This window comes from Argopecten irradians, chromosome 4 (genome assembly GCF_041381155.1).
Source record: "Argopecten irradians isolate NY chromosome 4, Ai_NY, whole genome shotgun sequence".
Taxonomy (NCBI): Eukaryota; Metazoa; Mollusca; class Bivalvia; order Pectinida; family Pectinidae; genus Argopecten; species Argopecten irradians.
The window spans coordinates 31,212,095-31,224,247 of NC_091137.1; the positions used below are offsets into that span (position 1 = coordinate 31,212,095).

The 12,153-nt window shown below is 39.6% G+C and overlaps 1 protein-coding gene across 1 annotated transcript in view; it reads left to right on the plus strand.

Annotated features, from left to right (window-relative positions):
• LOC138321279 (uncharacterized) overlaps positions 1 to 12,153 on the plus strand; it is a 31,627-nt gene that overhangs the window by 1,646 nt on the left and 17,828 nt on the right. The window lies entirely within an intron of this gene.

The following is a 12,153-nucleotide window of genomic DNA, read 5'->3' on the forward strand; positions in this document are numbered from 1 at the left end:
ATGTGTCAGTACGGTATACACGTCGGTCTGTGTGTCAGTACAGTATACACGTCGGTCTGTGTGTCAGTACGGTATACACGAATGTCTGTGTGTCAGTACGGTATACACGTCGGTCTGTGTGTCAAAATACAAAGACGTATCTGATAAAATTATTAATCACTCTAAAACTAGAAATGTTTGTCAGTATGACTTGGAAAAGCCGCTGCAACAACAAAATATTTTAAATGCAATTTCAATTTTTAAATACATCCGATGCTACGAAAAACGCGTGTGTGTGAATACCCCCCGCAACGGTTGTGTCACGGTTATTTCTGTCATTTATTTCAAGTGAGATACACGTTCATATCGTCCATGTCTGTGTGTCATTGTGTGTCATTACAGTATACACGTCGGTCTGTGTGTCAGTACAGTATACGTCGTCTATAGTGTCAGTATACACGTCGGTCTGTGTGTCATGTATACACGGTTGTGATACAGTACGGTACTCTGTCTACACGTCCTCACGGTCGGTCTGTGTGTCAGTACGGTATACACGTCGGTCTGTGTGTCAGTACGGTAATACACGTCTGTCTGTGTGTCAGTACAGTATACACGTCGGTCTATAATGTCAGTACAGTATATACACGTCGGTCTATATGTCAGTACAGTATACACGTCGTTTGTGTGTGTCAGTACGGTATACACGGTCGGTCTATGTGTCAGTACAGTATAACACGTCGGTCTGTGTGTCGGTACGGTATACACACGTTCGGTCTGTGTGTCGGTACGGTATACACGTCGGTCTGTGTGTCAGTACAGTATACACGTCGGTCTGTGTGTCAGTACGGTATACACGTCGGTCTGTGTGTCAGTACAGTATACACGTCGGTCTGTGTATCAGTACAGTAACTCGGTCTGTGTGTCATTACAGTATACACGTCGGTCTGTGTGTCAGTACAGTATACACGTCGGTCTGTGTGTCAGTACGGTATACACGTCGGTCTGTGTGTCAGTACAGTATACACGCCGGTCTGTGTGTCGGTACGGTATACACGTCTGTCTGTGTGTCAGTACAGTATACACGTCGGTCTGTGTGTCAGTACAGGTATACACGTTGGTCTGTGTGTCAGTACAGTATACACGTCGGTCTGTGTGTCAGTACGGTATACACGTCTGTCTGTGTGTCCAGTACAGTATACAACGTCGGTCTGTGTGTCAGTACGTATACACGTCGGTCTGTGTGTCAGTACGGTATACACGTCGGTCTGTGTGTGTCAGTACGGTATACACGTCGGTCTGTGTGTCAGTACGGTATACACGTCGGTCTGTGTGTCAGTACAGTATACACACGTCTGTCTGTGTGTCAGTACAGTATACACGTCGGTCTTGTGTGTACAGTACGGTATACACGTCGGTCTGTGTGTCAGTACGGTATACACGTCTGTCTGTGTGTCAGTACGGTATACACGTCGGTCTGTGTGTCAGTACGGTATACACGTCGGTCTGTGTGTCAGTACGGTATACACGTCGGTCTGTGTGTCAGTACGGTATACACGTCGGTCTGTGTGTCAGTACGGTATACACGTCGGTCCTGTCAGTTACAATACAGTACGTGTATCCACGGTATACACGTCTGTCTGTGTGTCAGTACAGTATACACGTCGGTCTGTGTGTCAGTACGGTATACACGTCGGTCTATGTGTTGCAGTACGGTATACACGTCTGTTCTGTGTGTCAGTACGGTATACACGTCGGTCTGTGTGTCAGTACAGTATACACGTCGTGTCTATGTGTCAGTACGGTATACACGTCTGTATGTGTGTCAGTACAGTATACACGTCGGTCTGTGTGTCAGTACAGTATACACGTCCGGTCTGTGTGTCAGTACGTGTATACACGCTCCACGTTTGACCCACCATTTTGTTTACATTTGTGCAGTGCATTGTGGGAGGTCACTAAAGTTCAACACTACTCTATACTATCGTTACAAAATTCGACCGGGCCGGTTCAAAATACAGAAAGATGGAATTTCCATTATAATTATTTTATTTGACACATTTGCACAAAAAACTGATATATATTACGTAGTAAGGTATCTGACACGTCTTAAATATATGTTTACTCAAATTTACATGGTTTATTTAGGTTCATGTCTCTTTAACAAAGAGGCCTAAATCCTGCAGAAGTTTTAGATCATTAGACGACAAGAGTCGTATCAAATTTTCAAAATCTGTTAAATGGTGGTTCATTACATCATTTTGACTATTTAAGAAAATTGTTCTCACTGTAGAGTGAACGGAACACTTAAAAATGAAGTGGGTTTTATTCTCAATTTCTTTACAAAATTTGCATAACCGCAGAAAACCGGGAATCTTTTTTACCCTACCCGCCTCGATTTCTAAACTGTGGTTGCTAATTCGCAATTTTGTGAGTAATTTTCTTAATTCAAAATCTTTAATAGAAATATATGTTTCTTCCTTATAGTTTTGTTTAAATTTACTATATAAAAAGTTTTACTGTTATTATCTGAATTATTTATCTTAGATGTAAAAATGGCTTTGAATGTACCTTGTATCGATTTATTGAATAAAAGTTTCAGATTACGTTTAACGTCCTACTAGGAGTGGCATTTTCAAAGTTATAAGAAATCTTATTTTCCTTTATGATATTAGAAACCTAGGAAAACTAAGAATACGTTCCATTTGCATGTATATTTTTACTGACAGCCAGTGCTTCTTTCACCAGGACGTTGATGTCTTTTTGTGAGATCCTTCTTAAATAGCATAAAGCTTGTGTATTTATGAAACAATCTAAAGTAAATTGTCCTAATTCAGCCCTGGAAGCTATATTCAATGTATACTTTCCAACACCCAAAGCCATTTTGCAAAAATTCAAATTAATTTGCTCGAATGGTGTTTTATCAAGGAAAATGGGTCAAACAATGCTTTGTTCGAGCAAGCTCTTTTACTAACATTTGCTATCTTGCTATGATAACCAGCATACCAAATTTCAGAGTTATACATCAAAACTGGTCTGACTAGGGAATTGAATAACTTTTCAATAGCCATATGGGTATATCAGCTATTCCGTTAAGGTATTGTTTAATTGAGAATAAAACCTTTTTACTTTTCGCGCCAGTACTGCGTTAAGATCCGTAACAGCTAGCGAAATTTTTCCGTTATCACATAATTCTGTGCCCAAATATTTATACTCATTTACATGTTCAGTTTCTTTGCCATTAAAACGAAATGGTTTAACTTAATACATTTGTTTTTAGTGGTGCTTCTCGTTCGAAATTCGAATCGTTTTCGCTTCTCGTTCGAAATTCGAATAGCTGCCACTTTTCACAGTAGCTTTCGAGCTCGGTTATTGATTTTTGTAACCCTTCTTTACTCTCAGATAAAATCACTTGTAAATTATCTGCAAAAGATAAGCTACCTACTTCTACATGTCCTAGTTTGAGTGGGTCGTACTTCAGAATGCTTGATTAGTCGTTTATATACATGTTAAAAAGTGTAGAACTTAAACTGTCTCCTTGTCTTGCCCCTCTGAAAATATCAAAATAACCGTCGTAAACTTTTGAATTTAATTGAGGATTGTGTTTTTTCATACGTGTCGCATTATATATTGAAAATATTTTTACCGATACCTTGTTCGGAAAGTTTGTATAGTAAACCTGTTCTCCAAACGCTATCAAAAGCTTTGTTAAAGTCAACAAAGCAAGCATATACTTTGTTTTTCGCCTGTGAGTATTTATTCATCAGTGTTTTAAGAACGAATAAAGCATCAGTGGTTATACTATTTTTCCGAAAACCAAATTGATTTGGACATATGCACAGGGACTGGCACGATTTTTTTTAAACTAACAGTATACATATATATATATTATAGTATCAAGGGTACGAACTCGGCAGTAGAGAAAAACGGACCTATTTTTCTTAAAACCGTGATTATTTTAATAAATGGGTAATATACAACATTGACGGATATCTTACCTTAAGGATGTACTCCTCTGAGAAGTCAAAATTTTCTTGTATTAAACTTTTTTTCTCATATAGATTTTTGGAAAGAGGAGTTCATACCATGAAAGAAAATGAAAGAAAAAACATATGTCCGTGTGCTCGTTTTTGAGCTACTGTCACTCAAAGATACCTAGTTGACAAAATATTGGATTTTATGGGAATTTTGCCGTTTTGACCATATACACAAGATATTAAAGCCATAATTTCCTAATCAAGTGTTTGATATGTATTTATGTTTGTAGAATTTATTTTTCAGTATTCTGCTTTTAAAATATACCAGTTTTGATCAAAAAGACTGATATTTTTTCTCAGAATAACAAGATATGCTACCCCTACCTCTTAATTTTGAGCTACAAAATGCACCATTTTCGGCCATTTTTGCCAAATCTAACCCTTTATATAAAGAGTTCTGGTATTAAACTTTTGTTAATATTTTGCATATCAATAGGAAAAGGTTGTTCTTTCAGAATCAGGCAGAAAAATGGGGGGTCCGTGTGCTTACTTTTTTGCCCCACTTGAATATTTGTTATTTTTCAGTATTTTAGAGTAAAAATTAAAAGTACTCAAATAACCATTAAATGTAAAAATAAAGTAAAAAAAGTGAATCATTTCATACATTAATGCTCAATATTTTAATTATCACGAACCAAGTAAAGATTTACAGCAAAAATTAGCTCAATACAGCTAAAAATGCTGGTGCAGTGATGATTTAAGTAAAAACAATTTCAGTAAAAAATGGTAAAACTGTGGCTCTACTTGAAGCGAAAAAAAGACACAATTTCAAAATGGCCGCCAAATGGGCCATTAAAATCCCCATATAAAAAAAATCTGCTAAAGTTAGAACTGTAATTTTTTGACAAAATTTGCAACTGGCAACTTGCTACAGATATTGATAAATTGTATTTGAAAATCTCATAACTTCTTTGATCTTTGTCGGAACGAGGCTTCAACGGGACTGAAACCTCAGAAGAATACATCATTAAAGAGAAATAATTTATCTTTCCATTGAGTGTTTGATGAACAAAATTGGCCAAGTATTGACGAAGTTATGGCTTGATGAATCGGGAAATTTACGAAAAATATGCCAGGTAGACATTTCCCTGTCTGGTCTAAATGTCGTCTCGGCTTTAATGGGCACCTCAAAAACCAAGCCAAAATCACAAAATCTACGCTTGTAGTGGTAAGCAGTACCCATAACTGTGTTCATCCACAATCTCCTTTGGAGGTGTCATGACCCGTACTTTGTAGAAACTCCATTTAAACATCGTGTAGCTCACTTACTTTAAACGTCACCGCCATGTTCATTTGTTCTTCGGAACGCTTCTCGAGTTTAAACATAAGCACAACATTTCATAATTTGCATAATGTAGTAACGATATGTAAAGTCGAGAGGCGTTCTGAAAGAAAAAAGAACATGGCGGTGACGGTTAAAGTAAGTGAGCTACACAATGTTTAAATGGAGTTTCTACAAAGTACGGGTCATGACACCTCCAAAGGAGATTGTGGATGAACACAGTTATGGGTAACTGTTTACCACCACAAGCGTAAATTTTGTGATTTTGGCTTGGTTTTTGAGGTACCCATTAGAGCCGAGACGACATTTCGACCGGACAGGGAAATGTCTACCTAGCATATTTTTCGTAAATTTCCCGATTCATCAAGCCATAACTTCGTCAATACTTGCCCAATTTTGTTCATCAAGCACTCACTGGAAAAATAAATTATTTCTCTTTAAGGTTAGATATCCGTCAATGTTGTATATTACCCATTAATAAAATAATCACGGTTTTAAAAGTGCTTCAGCCTGTCCCTATTACGTTTTGGTACTCAGGCCAAGGCAAGTCATTTCCAGAAGCCTCTTGTGTTAGATTGGTTTCTCCCTAGTTTTGTTGATTTATCAAGAACACAAGTTAGAAGAGTGAGTTGCTGAAAAGTAATAAATTGTTGTAAAACTGGATAGCGGAGGCCAAGGTTCACCCTTAGGGATAGTGCTCACAATTTTTAGGTGATAGGTTTCCCAGTCTACTCTAAGTTTATTCTTAGAGTTTCTTAGGAAGAGAGTGAGAGAATTTAAAGATAGGAAGGTCTGTGTCCTTATCAGTTTTGGGTTTCGTTGGTATTATTGGGAACCACGGTCGAGTTGACTGTGTTGGTATGTGTTTTATCGGCAGAAATCAAAGGGGGTAGGGGATTTCCCGAATGCATACGCAGTAACTAGAGAGAGATGTAGCCAAGTGTAACAGTTTTAGGCCCTTTCAAAGAGTTCCCGTTTGATCCCACATTGTTATCTCTCCGCTGAACTCCGGTTCCCAAAAGGCGACTCAGATGAGAGGCGAGTTATACTTGATCTTAGTTGGCCAGAGGGCACCTCAAGTTAATAGTGCTATTCCTTAGGACACATATTTAGTATGATGTTAATCTCTCTAAGCCTTGGGTAGATGATTTGTGGAAATATGTAAGGTATAAAGGGAGAGGATGTCTTCTTTTTTTAAAAGACTTGAAAAAAGCATACAGACAAATACCTATAGATCCATTGTGACATCCCATTACTTAGGGTGGCTATGTTGGCAGGCTCTATTTATTTTGACAGAGTGTTGTCTAATGGGGCTAGGTCAGCCGGGCCTCAGATCTGTCAAAGGCTAACCTAGGTATTGTGTCTTACTTAGGCCCTTGAGGCGGCGTACCAAGTGTTGAATTATTTGGTGATTTTGCTGGGGCAGAGGTTCAACAGAGGCTTTTGACGGCTTCTATGAGACCCTTAGGGTCAATTCTACAAGCGGTTGTGGGTTTGAAGAATCAGAGGAAAAAGTCCTTAGGTCCCTACACCTGCACAGAAATGGTGTTTGTAGGGTGTCCTGTACAATTATGAAACAATAGGTCCTAGTGGAGGTTTGTGGAGATAGTTTTCCTCTAGTCGAGCGGACTGGCTAGGTAAGGAGGTGGCGAGACCTCAGAGTAATACAGTCATTGCTTAGGGAAGCTGGTGTTTGTGGCGTTGTGTCCGGCCAGGTCGTCTGTTTCATAAGGCAGACTTTTGAATTGGCTCAGAAGTCTTCACTCAGGCAATTCGGTAGTTTTTAGTGTGCCTGGTGAACGTTTCGGAAGGATTTGCAGTGGTGGAATTTCATTTCTAGAGGATTTCAATGGTGTCTCTTGGATGTCACTGGAACTATGGTCTCCGGATGAGGAGTTTGCTTAGACGGCCTGTCTGTCTGGATGTGGTGGCTATTGTTGCAGGTAGGTAGTTTTCACACGGTTTCCACCTGAGGATATTTTTTTTTTTTGAGACAGAAGCTCAGTATCATATGTGTTAGAGCTTCTCTCCAGTATATTTGTGTGAAGCTGTGGGGTAGGGCTATTACATGATCTGGTGTGACTATGCTTCACAGTTTGTGTTCTAAACTCTGGGAAGCCAGAGCAGTGTTCTGCAGAGCTGCTGACGGGAAAGTTTGCTTTCATGCAGCCAGGGAGAGTTTTGAAGTTACGGGCCAAGCATATTGTGGTGCAGAGAACAGAATCCCTGCATCACCTATCACGTTGGCATTCTGCGATCTATTAGGTGGCCTTTCACTCCAATTACTGGAAGTTGTTGAGGTCTGTTGAATATAAGAATAAGTCAAGAGATGTTCAATTTCTCTCACGATTGGTAAGAATAGTTTCTACTATTCGTAGTTATTTTGATTTGTCATTTGCTGCATTGTTTTTATTGTCGGCGTACTATTGTATATTTGTTTATCAGGTGTGTTTGATTAGGTTGAGGTGTTTGATCCCTCACAGTTGAATGTTTCAGGTTCCCCCCTAGTTTTGAGATGGATTTAAAAGAGTACATGAAGCAGCGTACGCAGCCGGCACTACAACAAAATCTACAAAACTCAATCGGAAGGCATATTTTTTGTTTAGCCTTTGGTCTGGTAGCCATTCCCACTTGTCAGAAGGTTTTGTGTTTATTTATTCAGTTTTTAGTCTGGCCCGTAGGGCCGGTGAGCTTATGTCAATGGCGCCAGGCGTCCGTCGTCGTCCGTCCCGTCCGTCAGTCCGTCAACATTTCCTTTAAATCGCTACTATTCATAGAGTTCTGCATGGATTGTAACCAAATATCCTTGGGGGAGGGGAAAAAGAAACTTGTTTAAACTGGAGGAGGCGGGGCCCTAAATAGGAGGAAATAGAGAGTAAATCCTATATTCGCTTACTTGTCCCTAGAGTCTGCATGGTTGTAACCAAATTTACTTCATTGGGGGAGGTGGAGAAACAGATACTTGTATAAATTTGGGCTCTGGTCACCACAGGGGCTGGAGGGAGCGGTGGCACCGCCCAATAGGGGTAATAGAGGTAAATCCTTTAATCGCTACTAGTCATAGAGTTCTACATGAATTGTTTTTTTTATAACCAATTTTCTGCCACAAAAATCCTTTGGGGAAGGGAACGATCTTGTATAATATTTTGACTCGGGTTCCCCTGGGCAGGAGGCGGCGGGGCCCTATAGGGGAAAATAGAGGTTAATTCTTTAAATCGATTATAGTCATAGGAGTTCTGAATGGACATGGTAACAAACTCTTGGCCACATTCATCTTGGGGGAAGGGACAGTATTGTATAATTTTTGGCTCTGATCCCGGGGCAGGAGGGGCGGGGCCCAATCAGTGGCAAATAGAGGTAAATCCTTTTAAATCGCTACTTGTAGTAGAGTTCTGAATTTTGAATCTTGTATTAAAATTTTGGCCTATGGTCCCACCGAAGGGCAGGAGGGTTGGGGCCCAATAGGGGAAAGTAGAGGTAAAATCTTTAAATCCGCTAATAGTCATAGAGTTTTGAATGGTATATAACTTAAATTGGCAACAAAAATCCTTGGGAAAGTGGAACTGAATACTTGTATAAATTTTGGCTCTGTTCCCCCGGGGCAGGTGGGGCGGGGGGCCCAAATGGGTAATAAGGGTAAATCCTTAAATTAGCTTCTTGTCATAGAGTTGTGTATGGAATGTACCCAAAAATAAAAAATTGGCCAACAAACTTCCTATGGGAAAGGAACCAGAAACTTGGTATAATATTTTGGCTCTGGTCCCACGGGGGCAGGAGGGCCGGAGGCAATAGGGAAATAGAGGTAAATCCTTTAAACCGCTACTTGTAATAGGTTCTACAATAAATTCTGCCACAAACATCCTTTGGGGGAAGGAGACAACAGAACTTGGAAAATTTATGACTCTTGTCTAGTCATGAGTTCTGATTTGAAGTGTACCAAATTTGGCCACAAACATCCTTGGGAAAAGCGGGAACTGGAACTTGTATATATTTTGGCTCTGATCCCAAGGGCATGGAGGGGCGGGGCCCACATAGGGGAATAGAGGTAAACTACCTTTAAATCACTTCTTGTCTAGAGTTCTGCATGGAATGTACCAATTGGCCACAAACCATCCTTGGTGGAAGGGGAACAGAACATTTTGGCTCTAGACCCCCTGGCCGGGGGCAGGAGGGGTGGGGCCCAATAGGGGAATAATAGAGGTAAAATCTTTAAATCCACTACTAGTCTTGCATGGTAATGTCAAATTTGGCCACAAAACATCCTTGGGGGGAATAAGAACAAGAGTTTGTATAAATTTTGGCTCTGACCCTCCCAGCAGGAGGGGTGGGGCCCAATAGGGGAAATAGAAGGTAAATCCTTTAAATCAAATACTTGTCCTAGAGTTCTTCATGGAAATGTAACCAAATTTGGCCCACAAACCTTGGGGGAAGGGGAACAGAACTTGTATAAATTTTTGGCTCTGACCCCCCTGGGGCAGGAGAGGCGGGGCCCAATAGGGGAAATAGAGGTAAATCCTATAAATCGCTATTAGTCATAGAGTTCTGCATGGATTGTAACCAAATTTTGCCACAAACAATCCTGGGTGAGGGGGAACAGAAACTTGTATAAATTGGCTCTGATCCCCCTGGGGGAGGGAGGGGTGGGGGCCAATAGGGGTATGATTTAGAGGTTATATTAAAATTCTTCAGAAAGAAACAATGAACCTGTTTTCAGAACATTCTGTAATTTCTCTTATTGTTATAGCTCTATCAGTCATATCGTTCTCCAGGTGCAACTCATGCCAGCTTTGGTGTCTCTTCCTTTCGCCTTTTTCTTATGTTAAGAATAATTCTTTCAAACTGATTATGTTGTTTCAGGGTTATTTCGATTTCCAAAATATTCGTACGGCTTGTCATTTTTGGCCTTCAAACATATGAATCGGCAGTGAGATAAAAACGATACCTATATTTTTTAAAATCGTTGATTATGCAGTCATTCTAATTCGATGTTACATTGATTCTTACCTAAAGAGAAATAATTTATCTTTCCATTGAGTGCTTGATAAACAAAATTGGCCAAGTATTGACGAAGTTATGGCTTGATGAATCGGGAAATTTACGAAAAATATGCCAGGTAGCCATTTCCCTGTCCGGTCTAAATGTTGTCTCGGCTCTTAATGGGCACCTCAAAAACCAAGCCAAAATCACAAAATCTACGCTTGTGGTGGTAAACAGTACCCATAACTGTGTTCATCCACAATCTCCTTTGGAGGTGTCATGACCCGAAACTCCATTTAACATCGCGTAGGTCACTTACTTACAGTCACCGCCATGTTCATTTGTTCTTCGGAACGCTTCTCGAGTTTACACATAAGCACAACATTTCATAATTTACATAATGTTGTCACGATATGTTAAGTCGAGAAGCGTTCCGAGAGACCCGGTCTGAAAATGTGAAAGCATGGCTTCAACCCGACGCCATTTTCATCGGTACTGCCAGCGACCAAAACTAGGTCTTCGTCTGAAGTCACATAACGACAAGGGAAAACGCTAATAATACAGAAAAATGCATCACGTTTCTAGCCTATTTGTGAACAGCAACAATGTCAAGTAATGATTTTGAAGAGGTTGGTGACTTGGCTATCGCTTGTTTATCTGGCGAACTGTCAGTACCGGAAGTCAGCAGATGCGCACGCATCAACCGGATATGCATGGGTCCGACATGCACCTATATAAGTCGCTTGACTCAGCCATCGCGGCCTTCAATAATATATCCTTTATGCAGGATTCGATCACATTTTCTGAACAGTTGTATTGTTGATGGTCCAATTTATTGAATTAAATTATCTTTTCTTTATGGATTCATGCATGTGATATGTTATGATGGGGGTCTTGCCAACAACAGAGGATTTTCAGTTTTCGCTTATCGCCTGTGTTTGATATTCATGTTATTTCATTTATCAGTTTCTTATCATTTAGTCGTTTATTGCATGATATGTACCAATTTCAATTAAGTGGTATGTTATATACCAGATATATGTACTTTTTAGCTCGCCTTTGGAAGAGAGAGGGGCTTATGGAATCACTTTGGCGTCGGCGTTGTTGTGATTTGTATGGGTAATCACAGGAGGAAAATGCTGGATTTTGAGAATTCCAAGAGGCCTACAGTAATGGGTTTTGGGGCAAGTTTTTTTTGTACTATTGTTATCCATCACAACTGACATTGATTTCAAAAAATCATTTTGGATTATTATTGTTGTGGTGGGCGTGGATTTTGAGAATTTCAAGAGGCTCAATTGGCCGAAATTCAATGTAGCTAGGTTAAGGTTTTGATGCAAATGTTGTTATACTGTCAGTCTATTATCTGTAACAACTGACATTGAATTCTGCAATTTGGATTATAATAATTGTTGTGGTGGGTATGAACGATCACTAAAAGGGGCAAATGATGGATTTAGAGAACTTAGGCCCAATGGACAAAAAGTTAGGTATTAAATGATAATGAAATTGATATAAATTGAAATGCTGATAAATTAAAAAGAAACCTTAATGAAATCAACAAACCTTCAGAGGCGAGCTTTGCTGTTCTCAAACAGCTCTTGTAACCATACATGTATGCATTTTTTTGCAGTTTTTGTTATTTCAATTTGATATATGTTTTTACAACAAACTCGAAAATATGAATATCAACTATAGATATCTAATAAAGGTGGTTTCAAATCTCATCCCCCCCCGAAATATTTAAGTTATAGTTCATTGTTCATATCGATAGTAAATTCAGTTGAATTGCAAGATGTAACCTTGAAGAATCCAAAACTACAAATACGACCAGAAGATTTGTGTGCTATACGATAGAGCTGGTGGAACGTTAACGGTATT